Source organism: Macrobrachium nipponense, chromosome 12 (genome assembly GCF_015104395.2).
Source record: "Macrobrachium nipponense isolate FS-2020 chromosome 12, ASM1510439v2, whole genome shotgun sequence".
NCBI classification, from domain to species: Eukaryota; Metazoa; Arthropoda; class Malacostraca; order Decapoda; family Palaemonidae; genus Macrobrachium; species Macrobrachium nipponense.
Window position 1 is genome coordinate 91,340,472 of NC_087205.1, and position 17,106 is coordinate 91,357,577.

Sequence of the window (17,106 nt, forward strand, 5' to 3'; positions counted from 1 at the left end):
TGACGTTGCGAATAAGCGACCAGTGGACGTCCCCACAGCGTCCACAGGTCTCGACAAACGTCCTCGTGCAAGGTCCATTCCGTCGGAAGGACTTGGTCCCGACGACTGAGAAGGTCTGCCCCTGACTTTTGCACACCTGCAATGAATCTCGTCAGGATCGTTACCTCTTTCCTTTTTGCCCACAGCAGAATCTCTCTCGCTAGGGAGTACACGCTCTGGAGTGTGTACCTCCCTGGTTTTTTAAATAAGCGAGTGCTGTGGTATTGTCCGAGTTTATCTGAACAATCTGTTCTCCAAACTCTTCTCGAAGAACTGCAGGGACAGAAATACTGCTGCCAGTTCTTTTACATTTTATATGCCAGGCTACCTGTTCCCCTCTCCAGGAGCCTGACACTTCCTCCCCCCTAGTGTTGCTCCCCATCCTGTGATGGAAGCGCTGAAAACAACACTAGGTCGGGGCTCAAAAGACTTAGGGACACACCCTCTTGCAGCTTCTGAGGGTCAAACCACCAACTTAGGTGGTTCTTGATCGGAATCGATATCCTCAATACTGCATCGAGATCGTCTTTTGCCTTCCATCGTCTGCCAAGAAGAATTGGAGAGGCCTGATGTGCAGTCTTCCCAAGGAAACAAACCTTTCCAGCGAGGAAATGGTCCCCAGCAGACTCATCCATTCCCTCGCCGAGCAAGTCTCCTTCCTTAGAAAGGCTGAGATCTTTTCTAAGCCTAGCTGCTGACGTTCCTGGGACGGAAACGCTCGAAAAGCCACTGAATCCATCTGAATCCCAGATACACGATGGACGGTGTTGGGGTCAGATGTGACTTTTCGAGGTTGACCAGAAGTCCCAGGGACTTCGCTAAGGCTAAAGTGAACTGCAAGTCCTTCAGACACTTTTCTCTCGACGACGCTCTGATCAGCCAGTCGTCGAGGTATAGGGAAACTCTTATTCCCGAAGAGTGTAGCCACCTCGCTACGTTCTTCATCACTACTGTGAACACCATCGGAGCCGTGGTCAGTCCGAAGCACATCGCTCTGAACTGCCAAACTTTGTTGTTCAAGACAAATCTTAGATATTTTCTTGAAAGAGGGTGGATCGGGATGTGGAAGTACGCGTCCTGCAAGTCCAAGGATACCATCCAGTCGCCCCCCGGTCTCAACGCTCCCAGAACAGAATGAGGCGTCTCCATCGTGAATTTGATCTTTTCCACGAAAAGATTGAGCCTGCTTACATCTAGAACTGGACGCCAACCTGACGACTGCTTTGGTACTAGGAAGATTCTGTTGTAGAAACCTGGAGACCCCAGGTCCGCGACTTGTTCCACCGCTCTTTTGTCGATCATCTGTTGAAGGAGATCGAACAAGACTTTCTTCTTTTCTCCTTGGTAGGATGGAGAAAGGTCTCTGGGAGTCGTAGAAAGAGGAGGAAGATCTAAAAAGGGGATCTTGTACCCCTGCTCCACGATCTTGAGGGACCAAGAGTCCGTGTCTCTCTCTCTCCACGCTCCCGCAAAATACTTCAGTCTGGCTCCGACTGGTGTCTGAAGGACATGCTTTTCACTTGGAAGGCTTTGGTTTAAAAGAAGCTCTTCCTCGTGAAAACCTCTCCCTCGAGGAGCTGCTCTCGAGGGGGGAGCCCCACGAAAGGGCTTTACTTTCTTCGGCGGACGAACTGCAGCCGAAGAGGTTGAAGGTCCGGCGACCGTCTTGTAGACTGGGCCAAAAGATCCTGAGTAGCCTTCTCTTGTAAGCTGTTCGTCAGGTCCTTTACCAAAGTCTGGGGGAAGAGATGGTTCGAAAAGAGGCGAAAACAACAAGTCCGCTTTCTGAGCTGGCGTCACTGAACGAGCTGTGAAGTTGCACAGCAAAGCTCTCTTTTTTAACAAAGCTGTTCCAAAGTGAGATACTAGCTCTTCCGAACCATCCCTGACGGCTTTGTCCATACATGCTAACACGCTGGACAGCTCCCCCAGACTAAGAGATTCTGGGCTTCTCGCTTGCAAATCCAGAACTCCCAAACACCAATCAAGGAAGTTGAAGACTTCCAGCGTCCTGAGCAGACCTTTCAATGATGGTCTGTCTCCGACGCGGTCCAAGTTACCTTGGCAGAGGGTAAAAGCGACCTCCTCTGTAAGTCTACAAGGCTGGAGAAATCTCCTTGAGCCGAAGAAGGGATACGAACTCCCACTTCGTCCTTGGTCCTATACCAAATGCCTCCTTTACCACTAAGTTTAGTAGGAGGCAAGGCGAAGGTCGTCTTGCCTTGGTCTCTCCTTCTTATCATCCAGTCCTGGAGCTTCTTGAAAGCACGTTTCGTCGATAGAGAAGTCTTCATCTCTACGAACTCCGGGATTTTCCCCGTTTTCGATGAAGAAAACTGTGAGGAGACTTGGGAGCTGCGGGCTGAAATTTGTCCTTTCAAAAGAAGAATGCAAGAGTCTAACTAGGACTTTGTAGTCCGAGGTAGAAGGGCTGTAGCAGGTTCCTCTTCACCCGATTCAGCCGAACTACCTAGTTCTCCTTCTTCTCTAAACGGAAGAGGAGAACGTCTGTCAGGAGAAGGCGTCCTATTGGCGGGTCTTAGCAAGATCAAAGGACCCCTATCCTTGCAAGATGCAGCCTTATCACGGCTGTCTTCTTTCTGACGCTTACTGCTCGCTGATGGAAGAGCGTCCTGAGGCGGACGAGCGTCTTCCGCGCCTTCCGCGGCAGTCTCACCTGCCCGAGAAGCGTCTTTACCTCTCTTCGCTGGCATACGTGCCTGAGCGCGTAAAAAAGCGTCTGGGGGTAAGACTTCTTGTTCAGAATCCCCGAAAGCGTCTTGAAAGGAGGCCTGAACGTCCTGGCGAGCTTCCTGCCAAGCGTCCTGTCTAGCGTCCTGGAGAGCGTCCTGACGAGCGTCCTGTGTAGCGTTCCTGGTAGGCGAGCGTCCTGACGACAACGTCCTGCCTAGCGTCCTGCCAAAGAGGTCCTGACGACGGTCCTGCCAAGCGGTCCGCCAAGCGGTTCCTGACGAGCGTCCTGACAAGCGTCTTGCCGAACGTCCTGCCGAGCGTCCTTGCACAAAGCGTCTTCAGAAGCGTCCTGTCGTAACGTCCTTCTATAAGTACCGAACCGAGATCGGCGAATCGCTGAAGGAGAAGCGATCGGCGAACGAGACGCAGGAGGAGAAGGAGACGGAGACTGCTTAGTCCTCTTGACAGGCAGTCTAAGGTCCTTCCTCCGCTTAGGCTCGCACTGCTGCTGGGCGAGTCCTCTGAGCCATAAGCGAGGATAGCTGGTCCTGAAGGGACAAAAGAATGTTCTTCGTTGGAGAAGAATGAGTCGAGGAAGCAGGACTGGTCCGTGAGAAGACGAGGGGCGAGGGGACGCCCTCCTTCCTTCTCAAAGGAACAGCTACCTGTTTCTCAGGTATACGCCTGTGCGCGCAACCTAGCGTCCTCATCGGAGGAGATCCTACCTCTCTTCTGAGGCGAAAGACATCATAAGCGTCTTCCGACGAAAGAGGCGAAAGAGGACGTGAAGCGTCCTCCGCAAGAAACGTCCTCTTTAACGGACGAGAGTCTCTCCGAGCGCTCCACCCCTTGCGCGGGGAGGACGCTTCGGAGGACGAGAAGCACTCCTTCATGACACGTGCTCGTGCACGGTCCTTGGGCAGCCTGGGTCTTTGCTACATGGTCTGCCGAAGGGACGCCAGATCGGTGGGAAGCCCCCGTAACCCTCTTGCGGCTTTCGACATACCTCCTCCCTGGGTCTTGGGAGTCTGATAGAGGTCTAGGCCTAGAGCATTATGGGCCGATCTGACGCCCCCTCCACAAACACTGGGGGCACGATCACACACTTGCACCGAGCCAGTTTCTAGGCTGTTTCACTTTTGGTCTCCAGAGTGCGAAGGGACTCCAAAATCATAGAGAGAGCATCCGCTCCTCCCGACACAGAATCAGAGCCCGAAGGCAACACAGGTTTAGGGGTTGTAAACACTACAGGTGTTAGTGCAGGAGGAAACGTTAGTCTTACCTTTGGAAGAACCACTCTTTGAGGAAGACCTCCTGATCCTATCGCGCTCCAAATTTAAGGCGATAGGACTCATATGCTCTCCATTCATCATCAGCAATTTCTCACATTCCTTGCACCGATGATCAATCAAACAATGAAGCCCCCCTACAACTCATACATACTGTGGTGGGGGTCTACCGATGCTTTTCGGTAGCCTCACCTTACCATCAACCCTCACACACACTCTGAAACTCACACCACTTGAACCAGACATATCTTATAGAGAAAAGTCAATCCAAAATCAAAAAACGGTCCACTATCGCGCATGCCAATTCAACAATCCAATTCAATACCAACAAAATCAATCAGATACTTAAAAACGAGTCAATTTCCAAAAAATCCTGAGCAGAGGTCTGTAAACAGATGTTTACTGACCGGCGACAGAAAAAAATATGATAGAAAATGGGAATGGTTCCTGATATCCGCCTCCCAGCGGCGGGAATGGGTACTACCACCTGGCCGCCCACTGCGTGTGCCGCGAGTTTTTTGAAATTTCTGTCGGACGTCAGAAAATACAGCTATATATATATCTGTCAGGTAAGTGGCATGAACAAATAAGCATGTGAGCTCTTCGTAACATATGTGTTCAAGGCAGTTTTGAAATCCAATATGGCAACAATCGTGTAGGTGGCCCGGTCTAACACAGACAATCCACCATCGTTTCCCAAGCCTTCAAAGCACTCATTTGAACAATGTTAGCAAAATATATTAACGTTTATCGATCTTACTCAAGAATACAGTTTTAATCAGCACAATAAAAATGATATTGTTAAGATACAATAAAGTTTGTTCATACTTACCTGGCAGATATATATATAGCTGTATTCTCTGAAGTCCGACAGAATTTCTAAAAACTTACGACACACGTAGTGGGAGTAGGGTGGTTAGTACCCATTCCCGCCGCTGGGAGGCGGGTATCAGGAACCATTCCCATTTTCTATCAGATTTCTATCTCCACTGTCTCCTGAGGGGAGGTGGGTGGGTACTTAAAATATATATATCTGCCAGGTAAGTATGAACAAACTTTATTGTATCTTAACAATATCATTTTGTTCATGAAACTTACCTGTCAGATATATATATAGCTGAATCCCACCTTTGGCGGTGGGAGAGACAGAAAAGGATTTAGGAAACATATATATATGTAGATGATTGACATCTTGGTTCCTTACCTGTTAGCATAGCTGACTTCGTGATTACTGTCACCCAAGCCTGCATCTGCTTCACTAGAGTTACCAACAAGGTAGAGACCTGTATAGTTGGTGCGCTCTAGATGATCTGCCAACGGGGACGAGACCACCAATGTGACTAGACCATGACCATACTCAAGAGGGACAACGAGGCAAAACCACCACCTAAGTTAGCCTAAACTAATACTCCCATATATCAAGGGCTAAAAGAAGGGAAGACCGCATCGGCGGCCGACCCTACAACCATAAACATTGCGAACATTAAAAACTCACCTACCCTTTTCTATGGGAAAGGATGAGTGCTACCTCCTGCCCCCAAGATAGTGTCTGCGGCGACGGTATGGTCCAAGAGAGTTAACATTTCTCATATGTCGTTCTGACCTCCCGTAAATAGTGCGAGGCGAACACCGAGTTACTTCTCCAAAAAGTGACTTTTCGAAAGTTCACCAGAAGTCCAGGGACGCAGCTAAAGCCAGAGTCGTTTTCAGGTCCTTCAGGCACCGGGTCTGCGAAGAAGCTCGTATGAGCCAGTCGTCCAGGTAGAGCGAGATCCTGATGTTGGAAAGATGGAGCCACCTTGCCACATTCTTCATTAAGATGGTGAACACGAATGGGGCCGTACTCAGACCGAAACAAAGAGCCCTGAACTGAAACACCTTTCCTTTCAGGACGAAACGAAGGTACTTCATAGACTGGGGGTGTATCGGGACGTGAAAGTAAGCGTCCTGAAGATCGAGTGATACCATCCAATCCCCCGGTCTTAAGGCCCCTAGAACTGACTGAGGTGTCTCCATCTTGAACTTTTGCTTTTCTATATAGAGGTTCAGAGACTTACGTCCAAGACTGGCCGCCACCCTCCCGAGTGTTTCGGAACAAGAAACAATCTGTGTAAAATCCCTGGCGTAGCCAGGTCTAAGACCTGTTCCACTGCTCGTTTCTCGAGCAATCTGCTCGGAGCAGATCGAAAAAAAGAATCCTTTGCTTCTCTTGAGGATACGACGGGGACAAGTCCCTGGGAGTGGAAGTCAGAGGGGGAGGATTTACGAACGGAATCTTGTACCCCTTCTCTATGATGTTGAGAGACCAGGTGTCTGCCTCTCTTTCTCTCCAGGCTCCTCCAAACAACTGAAGCCTGGCTCCTACCGGTGACTGAAGGCACGCATTCTCACTTCTTGCCCCTGGACTTAGCCGGGGCTCTACCTCTAGGAAGACCTCTTCCTCGGGATACAGATCTAGCCGAAGATCCTCCACGAAAGGGCTTCTGCTTCTTAAAAGACTGAACTCCTGAAGACGTGGAAGGGACAGCAGGACGTCTCGATGACTGCGTCAAAAGGTCTTGAGTAGCTTTCTCCTGCAGACTTACTGCCAGATCCTTCACCAAAGCCTGGGGGAAGAGATGACTCGAGAACGGCGCATACAAAAGTTCTGTCTTCTGTGCGGGAGAGACAGACTTAGCCGCAAAATTACAATACAGCGATCTCTTCTTCAAACAAACGCCTGCTGAAAAATGAGATGCTAATTCCTCTGAGCCATCCCTGACGGCCTTGTCCATGCATGACAAAAACACTGGACAGCTCCCCCAAGCTGATCGAATCTGGCTTACGCGACTGGTGTCTAGTACTCCGAGACACCAGTCTAAGAAGTTAAATACTTCTAAGGATCTAAACAGACCCTTCAAAAGATGATCCATCTCTGACGTAGTCCACGACACCTTCGCTGAGGCTAACAGAGCTCTTCTTGAAGCATCTACAACGCTGGCGAAATCTCCCTGTGCTGACGTCGGAACCTTCAAACCTAACTCCTCACCGGTTTCATACCACATCCCTGCCTTACCGCTAAGCCTAGACGGAGGCAGGGCGAAAGTGGTGCTTCCTTTAGCTTTCTAGTCTCCATCCAAGTGTTAACTTTCCGGAAAGCCCTCTTGGTAGACAAAGACGTTTTCATCTTAACAAACCCTGGTGTCTTCTTAGCTTTCGACGACGAAAACTGCGATGGAGGAGAAGGCGGAGCAGCAGGAAGGAAGGTATCTCCAAAAGAATCACGGAGCAGCCGAGCCAAAACTTGATAGTCTGAAGAAGACGACGACGAGGGTTGTTCTTCATCCAACTCCTCCGAAGAACAGCTCAATTCCCCTTCTTCCTTACCCGAGTTAAACTCCGAAGAAAGAGGAAGAAGACCTTTCACTCCAAGTCTCCTATCAGACCGGTGACGAGAAGAAGAGGGTAACGTATCCTTAACAGAATCGTTAGCCGATACAGGAGCAGCAATCACAACTTGAGTAGACCGCGAAGTAGAAGGAAGACGTTGTAGTGTCCATCTAAAGACTCGGGAATAACGTCCGATCGAGAGCGAACTTCCGTACTCGCGTCCAAGACGCTCTTACGACGATGTCTATTAGCGTCCATCGAGCGTCAAACCTAGCGTCCCTCCGAGCGTCCAATGAAGCGTCCAAATCAGCGTCCAAGTGAGCGTCCAACGAAGCGTCCAAAGAAGCGATGAGCGGAGCGTCCCTCCTAGCGTCCCTCGAAGCGTCTCTACGATCGTCCCGCGAAGATACAGGAATTGACACTTGACGAGCGTCCCGATGCACGTCAACACCAGCATGACGAAGCGGAGCGGGTGCGTTCCAAATTCCAGTCCTTCAGAAACTAAAGCATCTTCATCAGAAACGTCGATGTCGGAACGCCGAGCGTCCTCACGTCGAGAAGAGAGGGCAGACTGGAGAAACCTCTCTCTCTCCTGACGTTTACTTCCACCTCTAGACAAACGCTGGGGAGAACGAAGTCTAGACGCCGAAATACCATGAAACGGGGACGAAAGACGAGCAGGCGGAGAAGACTGTCTTGATCTCTTGATCGGAAGTCTATCATCCTTCTTACGGCCGAAAACCGTTTCCTTCTGCTTAAGTAAGCATCCAGTTTGTCGCTGCATAGCAAGGATCACCTCCGTCTGCGAAGGATCTAAACGAGGAGAAGAGCCATGCCTGCGAGAAGGTGAGGGGCGAGGGGACGCCTTCTTCCTTCTCCCAGGAACAGCCTTAGCTCTAGAGCGACAGGGGCGCTCAAAGACGTCTTCATCGGAAGACGACTTAGCCTTCTTCTGGGGCGGAAAGGACACGCTTTCCGGAGAAGAATGCCAATCCGACAAAGCATGACGTGAAGCGTCCTGATCTTGAAACGTCCTCTTCAACGGTCGCGAATTCGGACGAGATTCCCACCCCTTGCGCGGGGAGGACGCGTCGGAAGACGAGAAAATGTTATTGTTATAATACAATTAAGTTTGTTCATACTTACCTGCACATATATATATAGCTGTATTTTCTGAAGTCCGACAGAATTTAAAAATTCGCGGCACACGCAGTGGGCGGCAGGGGCCCGGTGGTAGTACCCATTCCCGCCGCTGGGAGGCGGATATCAGGAAAACTATTCCCATTTCTATTCATATTTTATCAGTGCCACTGTCTCCTGAGGGGAGGTGGGTGGGCACTTTAATTATATATATCTGCCAGGTAAGTATGAACAAACTTAATTGTATTATAAACAATAACATTTTGTTCATGAAACTTACCTGACAGATATATATATAGCTGAATCCCACCTTCGGATGGTGGGAAGAGACAGAATAGGATTTTTGGGAAACTAAATTAAGTAGATGATATACATCTTGGTTCCTGACCTGTTAGCATAGCCGACTTCGTGATTACTGTCACCAAAGTCTGCTTCTGCGTTACTAGAGTTGCCAGCGAGGTAGAGACCTGTAATGCTGGTGCGCTCTAGATGATCTGTCAACGGGGGCGTGACCACAATGTGACTAGACCATATGACCATACTTTTGAGGGCACCGAAGCTAAAACCACCACCTGACCTAACCTATCAAAGTTAGTTCCATAACTTCTAGGCTAAAGAAAAGGAACGCGCCTCAAGCGACCAACCCTTCAAAGTTAAAAGCACACCTATCCCTTTTCTATAGGATAGGATTCGTGTTGCTTCTTGCACCCAATAATATATCTACGGATATGTATGGTCCTAGCGACTTACGGATCTGAAATGTCGTCTTCACATCCCGTCGGGACCCCCCGTGTGAAGCGAACACAGAGTTGCTTCGCTAAAGCGTGGCACTCAGGATGTTACTGAGTGTCATGCTCTGTTGAAATGCTTCCGAGGCCGCGCCCTCACCTCTTGAGCATTCATATTAAGAAAAAATCTCAAATCTTTATGCAAACATAATGAATGAGACCTCTTAAAAGAACTCCTTGGCTATAATGCCAGGGTGTTCTTGGACATGAAACCAGTCTGGTACTTTTTACGGAACACCGCAGATTGTCTCGGGAGTGTGAAGCGAACCCAGAGTTGCTTCGCAAAAAGCGTGGGCACTCAGGATGTTACTGAGTGTCATGCTCTGTTGAAATGCTTCCGAGGCCGCGCCCTCACCTCTTGAGCATTGATATTAAGAAAAAATCTCAAATCTTTATGCAAACATAATGAATGAGACCTCTTAAAAGAACTCCTTGGCTATCATGCCAGGGTGTTCTTGGACATGAACTAGTCTGGTCTTTTTACGGAACACCCCGCAGATTGTCTGTTGACCTTGACTTTCTATAGCTTTTATCAAGATAAAACTTGAGAGACCCTACAGGGCACAGGACTCTCTAATGCCCTTGCCCAATAATTTGTGCCATACCCTTGGTCTCCAAGCCTTCGGGTCAATGGTCAGACAGGTTTTTCGTTCTTATCAAGAACGGAAGGCTTAGCGGACAGACCGCATTATGTCCTTTAAAGCAAAACCTCTGATGATGCTAAAACCTCACTAACCCTCCCATTGCCGTGGCTAGAGCGGTTAGAATATTAGCCTTTCTGGTCACGTGTATTAAGTTCGCAGAAAGGATAGGTTCGAAATGCTTTTGGCATCAGAAACTCAGACTACGTCTAAGTTCCATGCCGGAACCTTTGATCCAGAGAATACAAGATCTCCACAGACCTCAAAGATCGTGAAGCTTTGTTGTTTGACAGAACCGATCTCTGAGCCTAGAGGCCGTCAACAACATATTTGCATATTCTACAACAGTTAGGACTTCTATCTTATCTCATACTCATACGGAAAGATAGAACCATAACGAAATTCACAGAGGTCGAGGTGGAGGAACAGTCATTTCCCTTCACTATCTCCAGAAACGGCCCCCTCCGATTGAAAACTGAAAATAGGCAGCACTCGTTTGCCTTGGCAAGAGACTGCCATAAATCTTGAAGATCTTATCGCTTCTCGATAGTCTGAACGCTTTCAGACTCAGAGAGGAGAGATATTAGATACTTCACTAAGTGACGATGTTTGATTACACCGATTCTCTCGGGAAGGGTCTTTGGACAATTCTCTGAATTACCTGACCTCTGTGAATCCAACCTCTTAGAGGCCAACATGTGGCGACTAAAGCTAATCCTCTAGGATCATGAATAAGGGAACAACTTAAGAGGAAGCTCCTTCGTCTTCAATATTACGAAAAACTTAACGAAAGGACTCCCTCAGTCTCTCCTCACTTTCGACATACTTCTAAGTGAGGATTACTCAGACGTCAGTAGTTGTTGCCTTCGATCGAGAAGACCCCCACGGACGTGCACTAGATTAACGAACCTATTGAGGATCGTTACGTTCCGTGCCCAAGCCCATAACCAATTCTCTCTTCTCGAGCTATGAGAGAGCTGAGAAATTATCCGAGATGATTTGGGCCACTCGATCCAACCTCACCCTTCGAGGAACTGGAAAGCCGACTAATTTGGCTTCCAATTCTTTCAGACAATGTGCCAGAACATCTGTTCTCTGTTCGGATGTCTGGCACCCTCTCGCTATCACCTGAGGGTGATCCTCAAGCCGTTGAGAGAAAATTAGAATTACAAGATCTTTGATGTTATTCCAATTTCTTCGTGAGGAAAATTTGTAGAGGTCTGAATTGCTGTTTATTCAGGGAAAACAAGCTTCTCCAGCGAGGAAATGGTCCCCAGCAAACTCATCCATTCCCTCACTCAGCCTGCTTCCTTCCCTAAATAAGGCTGCGCTTTGCATAAGCAGGAGAGCATTATTATAGTGCTATGCCGCGGTAGATTCGTACAGAATGTTACCGTGCGGTAAACCCGCACCTAACAAGTATAAGAGATATCTTGTTGAAATTTTCTAAGTAAACGGCAGGTATGATCATTCAAGATTACTAGAAATTTCCTCAACCCGAGGCTAAAAATCCATGATTGTAGGGCAAAGAGGACGGTTTATTAAGCCATTCCCGCAAGGGAGAGAGACGTAACCAATCCGCGCATGACACCGAGCTAGCCGGTACTGCGTAGATCACAGTAACAGCAGCCTTGATCATCTTTCTCGCACTATATGCTGAGTTACCAGCTACTCCTTTACGAAGGGATAGGTATGAATATCGAGCCAAAGGAAAACTCTAAGCAGGCATATTTAAACGAAACAAAATTCGCTAAATACAGAAGCTGAGTTGATGTTGCAGTTCAATTAGAATACTTCTCGTCTAAGTCGCAATCCGTAGAATAACTAGGATATGCGCCTACCCCTCGGACAATTCAACTGCTTAGTAGAATCATGTCGCGAGGTTAATATACGTAGTATATTTATAGTATTCTGAACAACAACGATCTCCATCCTAAATTCTTTCCTTAAAGAAAACAAAATAAGGATTGGAGATCGACCACCTTCGATCTCTATCAAAAAGAGTGAAGGAGAAGTCTTCCTCGAAGGAAAGCTTCAATGGAGAACAGAATACTATCTGCCTGAGTTGCCAGCTACTACCCTTTACGAAGGAATAGGTATGATATTATCGAGCAAAAGGAAACTCCTCAAGCAGGCCTATTTAAACGAAACAGAATTCGCTAAATACAGAAGCTGAGTTGGTGTTGTCGTAACAATACCTGAAGAGTTGTTCTTACTCCGAAAACTCTTGGAAGGTTGAAGGGAGTGTCAAATAAATACATTAGAACAACAGTTTCTTTCGGCTTCTATCCGCAGAGGTAAATACGATATGCGTATAGACTCGACCCATGCGTTAGCAAAATGACGCAAAGATAAAACTACGTAAGTATTGTAGTAATTTGAACATCGAATTCTCTACTACATCTTTCCTGGACGAGGAAGAGAGAAAGAAAGGAAAACGACTGTCCACGTTCGGTTCTGAAAATGAATGAGAGCTCTTCCGAAATTTATTACTTATCCGCTTAAGCGATAAAATGTTATGAAGATCTTTGTCAATGAGAACTAACCCATTTACATGACAGAAAGTAATCCAGGAATTCGAGCATATAGTTTTCCCGATTCCCGCAGAAATCGAGGAAGGGGCAGGATTCCTGATTAGAGACTGGGCTTACGACAGGAAGGACCTTAATGTTCCCCTTCGGCAGCGCAATCCCGAAAGCAGACGAGGCGTTTTATGACACCGAAATCTGCTTACAGTTTTCCTGGAATTCATCAAGTGATTGGATTCTATTGAACGCTCCCTTCGTAGAAAGCGAAGTAGACATCTTGACGAGACCAAACTCCTTCCTCTACTTCGACGACGCCCTCTTGAAGAGCGTTCTTGCAGGAATCCTGCCGAAACGTCTTGATGCGTAGGACGCCTATCGTCTGAAGAACGTTCCTGGCAAGTGCTCTACCGAGCGTTCATGGACGTGTAGGATGCCGAGCGTCTCTTCAAAAAGCGTCCTCGCTAGCGTCCTGGCGAGCGTCCTCGCTAGCGTCCTGGCGAGCGTCCTCGCTAGCGTCCTGGCGAGCGTCCTGCCGAGCTTCCACCGAAGCGTCCTGGCGAATGTCCACAAAAGCGTCCTGCTGAGCGTCCTCAAAAGCGTGCTGGAAAGCGTCCTGCTGAGCGTCCTCAAAAGCTTCCTGCCGAGCGTCCTCAAAAGCGTCCTGGAAAGCGTCCAGCTACGAGAGTGTCTGAGCAGAGAACACCAAGTCTTCTGAACGACGTTTCAGAGAGGAACTCGTTGAGCGCCTTGATGCATGCAAGGCCCGCCAAGAGGCGTCCTGGCGAGCGAACCTTGCCAACATCACAATGTTATGACGAACCGCGTTTTGCGTATGACATTGAATATTTTTAAGGGACGTCCTCATGCGAGTCTCCATGGAGAGCCGCACGCTGCTCCTGAAGAGTGTGAACACTAAAGGAAGACGTATGGCTTTCGTCTTCCGCAAGGTGCTTGCCGAGCGTCCTGGAGAATGTCTCTACTTATAGGACGTCGAGCACCTCCAAAAGCTTCCTCACGTCTAAATTGCCCTTCTTATGCCGACCAGAGACATAAGTTGTTTGACTGTGCAAAGCAGCTTGCCGGCCGTCAAACTTATCAGCTTGCTTTATCGAAGTAAAGCGAACGTTACATAACGTATACGGAGCGCAATGAGGAGAGGAGACGAATACTGAGTTGCTCCTCCAAAAGGTGGAATCAAGAATGTCCTTGATTACCAAATTCTTTTGGAATGCTAGCGAGGTTGAAAACTAGCTCTAACTTCATGAGCGTTCACTCGCAGGAGGCTCAAATCCACTCTTCTGGCAAGATGAATGAACCCTCCTTAATAATGTATAAGTGATATATACATGAGCGTTCACTCGCAGGAGCTCAAATTCACTCTTCTGGCAAGATGAATGAGCCTCCTTAATAATGTATACATGATGTATACATGAGCGGTCACTCGCAGGAGGCTCAAATCACTCTTCTGGCAAGATGAATTGAGCCTCCTTAATAATGTATAAATGATATATACATGAGCGTTCTCGCAGGAGGCTCAAATCACTCTTCTGCAAGATGAATGAGCCTCCTTAAAATGTCCCTTAGGAAAAGAGCCAGTGCATTCTTCTAAAAGGGAAAATGTGGTCTCTTTACTCTCTCATCCTCTCGTGACGAGAGAGAGGACGTGAAGCGTCCTCTTCTCTAAGCTTCTTTAGGGGGCGCGAGTCCTTCCGAGAACTCCAACCCCTGTGTGGGGAGGACGCCTCGGAGGACGAGAAGCAATCTTTCAAGATTCGCGCACGTGCACGATCTTTAGCAGCCTGGGAAGAGTCAACAGGTTCTGCCGAAGGGACGCCAGATCGGTGGTGGAGCCCCCGTAACCCTCTTGCGGCTTTCGACATGCCCTCTCCCTGAGTCCTGGGAGTCCGACAGAGGTCCAGGCCTAGAGGCTTATGGGGCCGATCTGACGCCCCCTCCACAACACAAGGGGCACTACACTCCACAACACTGGTTGGAGAGCGAGCACTTTAGTCTAAGATTACTTGATGTAATCCTTTAGCAGGACACTTATTCTAGGCTCGTAAGCCATACCACAGGGTTAGGCAAAATAAAATCTACAGGAGGTTAGAAGGTTCATTATTTCTAACTTCTGTACTGTGGAGGAAAACTCCTGATTTCTAACACGCTCTAAAATGCGTAATTGAATCCTCCTTCTTCCGTAATCAGTCACACATTACACTAATTACCTTATGCAAAGAAAACATGTAAACGTCATATATACTAAGCGAGTGTCTACCGAAAGTTACGGTAGCCTCACCTTACCATGCAGACAACAAAGTGCTGAAACTAGGCTAACTAGCTTCAGACATCAAATGCAATGAAAAAAATTTACGATAGCGTATGCCTAGCCACAAATCCAAATTAATAATCGAAAGAATAATTAGGATACTTAGTGGCTAATGAAGTTTCAAAATCCTAGGCGGAGGTCTGTAAACAGTTTGTTTACCGACCGGCGACAGAAAAAATATGAATAGAAAATGGGAATAGTTCCTGATATCCGCCTCCAGCGGCGGGAATGGGTACTACCACCTGGGCCGCCCACTGCGTGCCGCGAATTTTTAAATTCTGTCGGACTTCAGAAAAAAATACAGCTATATATATATCTGTCAGGTAAGTTTCATGAACAAACAATCCTTTAGGAAACGTGCTCGAGCACGCTCCTTAGCAGCCTGGGAAGCGTCAACAGGTACTGCTGAAGGGACGTCAGATCGGTGGGGGATCCCCGTAACCCTCCTTCGGCCTTCGACATGCCCTCTCCCTGAGTCCTGGGAGTCGGCAGAGTCCCAGCCTAGAGGCGCTATAGGGCCGATCTGACGCCCCCTCCACTTCACTGGGGGCACTATCACTACACTTAGCACATTCCCTGTTTTCAAGGGCTAGAACCTTAGATTCCAGAGTTTTCAAAGAATCTAAAATAAGCGAAAGGGCATTACCCTCCGCAGACACCACTTGAGGGCCCGAAGGCAACACTACGGGGTTAGGAGTCACAAAATCTAAAGAAGGGTTAGAAGGGGTTACATTATTACCCTGTCTACTACCCGATTTACTCCTGGAGGAAGACCTCCTGATCCTATAACGCTCTAATTTATTTACATAGGATTCATAAGTCTTCCATTGAGCATCATTCAAACTTTCACACTCCGTGCACGAAAATCAAAGCCGAAAAATCAAACCTACACACTTGCCCGCCCCCTACAACCTTTACACACTGTGTGAGGATCCACCAAAGCTTTTGGTAACCTCACCTTGCATTCGTCTTTCATACACACTCTGGCACTAGCCGAACTAGAACCTGACATATTTAAGGAAAAAACCAAGCCAAAATCAAAACAATCCAAAGTCACGTATGCCAAGCTATCGATCCAATAACAAATAACCAAAAAGTCAAGAGGATACTCAAACAAATAAAGTTTTCCCAAAATCCTGAGGCGGAGGTGCTGTAAACAGATGTTTTATTTAACACCGGCGACAGAAGAAATCTGATAGAAAATGGGAATGGTTCCTGATACCCGCCTCCCAGCGGCGGAATGGGTACTAACCACCCTACTCCCACTACGTGTGTCGTAAGTTTTTAGAAAAATTCTGTCGGACTTCAGAGAATACAGCTATATATATATCTGACAGGTAAGTTTCATGAAACAAACAACATTTTGTTGCCTATATTAGTGAAAGTATGAAACTTGTTATTCCCGGGGTCATGATTTGAACTGAATTCATTTTTCCTTGTAATCAGTGGTTTTATCCTTACTGCCATCACAACTGAAACTCCACAGTGCTTATTTGATTGTAATTATACACTTTTTGGTCTTAATCCACTCCACATTGCACTTGAACCACGTTGCTGTTCCTGGTTCCTAAGCACTCACTCTGCAAACACAGTTACGAGCAGCAGACGACTACATGTTCATGAGGTGCAAAGCTTTATTCCCTTAATTGTTTACTTTACTCATTATTATTATTTAGTTTAACTTTACTTTCAAAATGAAGTTTTTATTGTAAAACTAATATTGTAATACCTACCTGAACACCTGAACTAGCCCTGGTCACTTACCAGCCCGAACCATCATTTATTAAAAATTTACCAAATCTTTGGTTAAAATAAACGATCAGTGTTGCCAATCTCCTGGCAAACACCCTCGTTACCTAGTTTACCACCGCCCACCGCTAGTAGCCCTGCCTCACGGGCCGGTCACACCTGCCCTCTCACGTCAATCATAACTCAATAACTCTGTATGAGAGGGGAGGAGGGTGGGAATCATCAGGTGTTCAGGTAGGTATTACAATATTAGTTTTACAATAAAAACTTCATATTGCAACACACCCCCTGAACACCTGAACTAGCCCGATTAACAACATTAATTTGGAGGTGGGGAATCAAATCTTGCCCGACCCTCCACTGTACTAGTTGTCAGTCAATATAATTGAGTACGCGAGTCAGTCTCAAGTTCATTTGTCACTCGTCCAAGCTAATCTCCCATGTGTGGCCTTCTAGGCCTGCCATATGTGGAGGGAAAAAACTCCCTGCACCTCTACCCTAAGGTCAAAACTCATTGAGTGCGGAAGGGATACAAACCTGTTT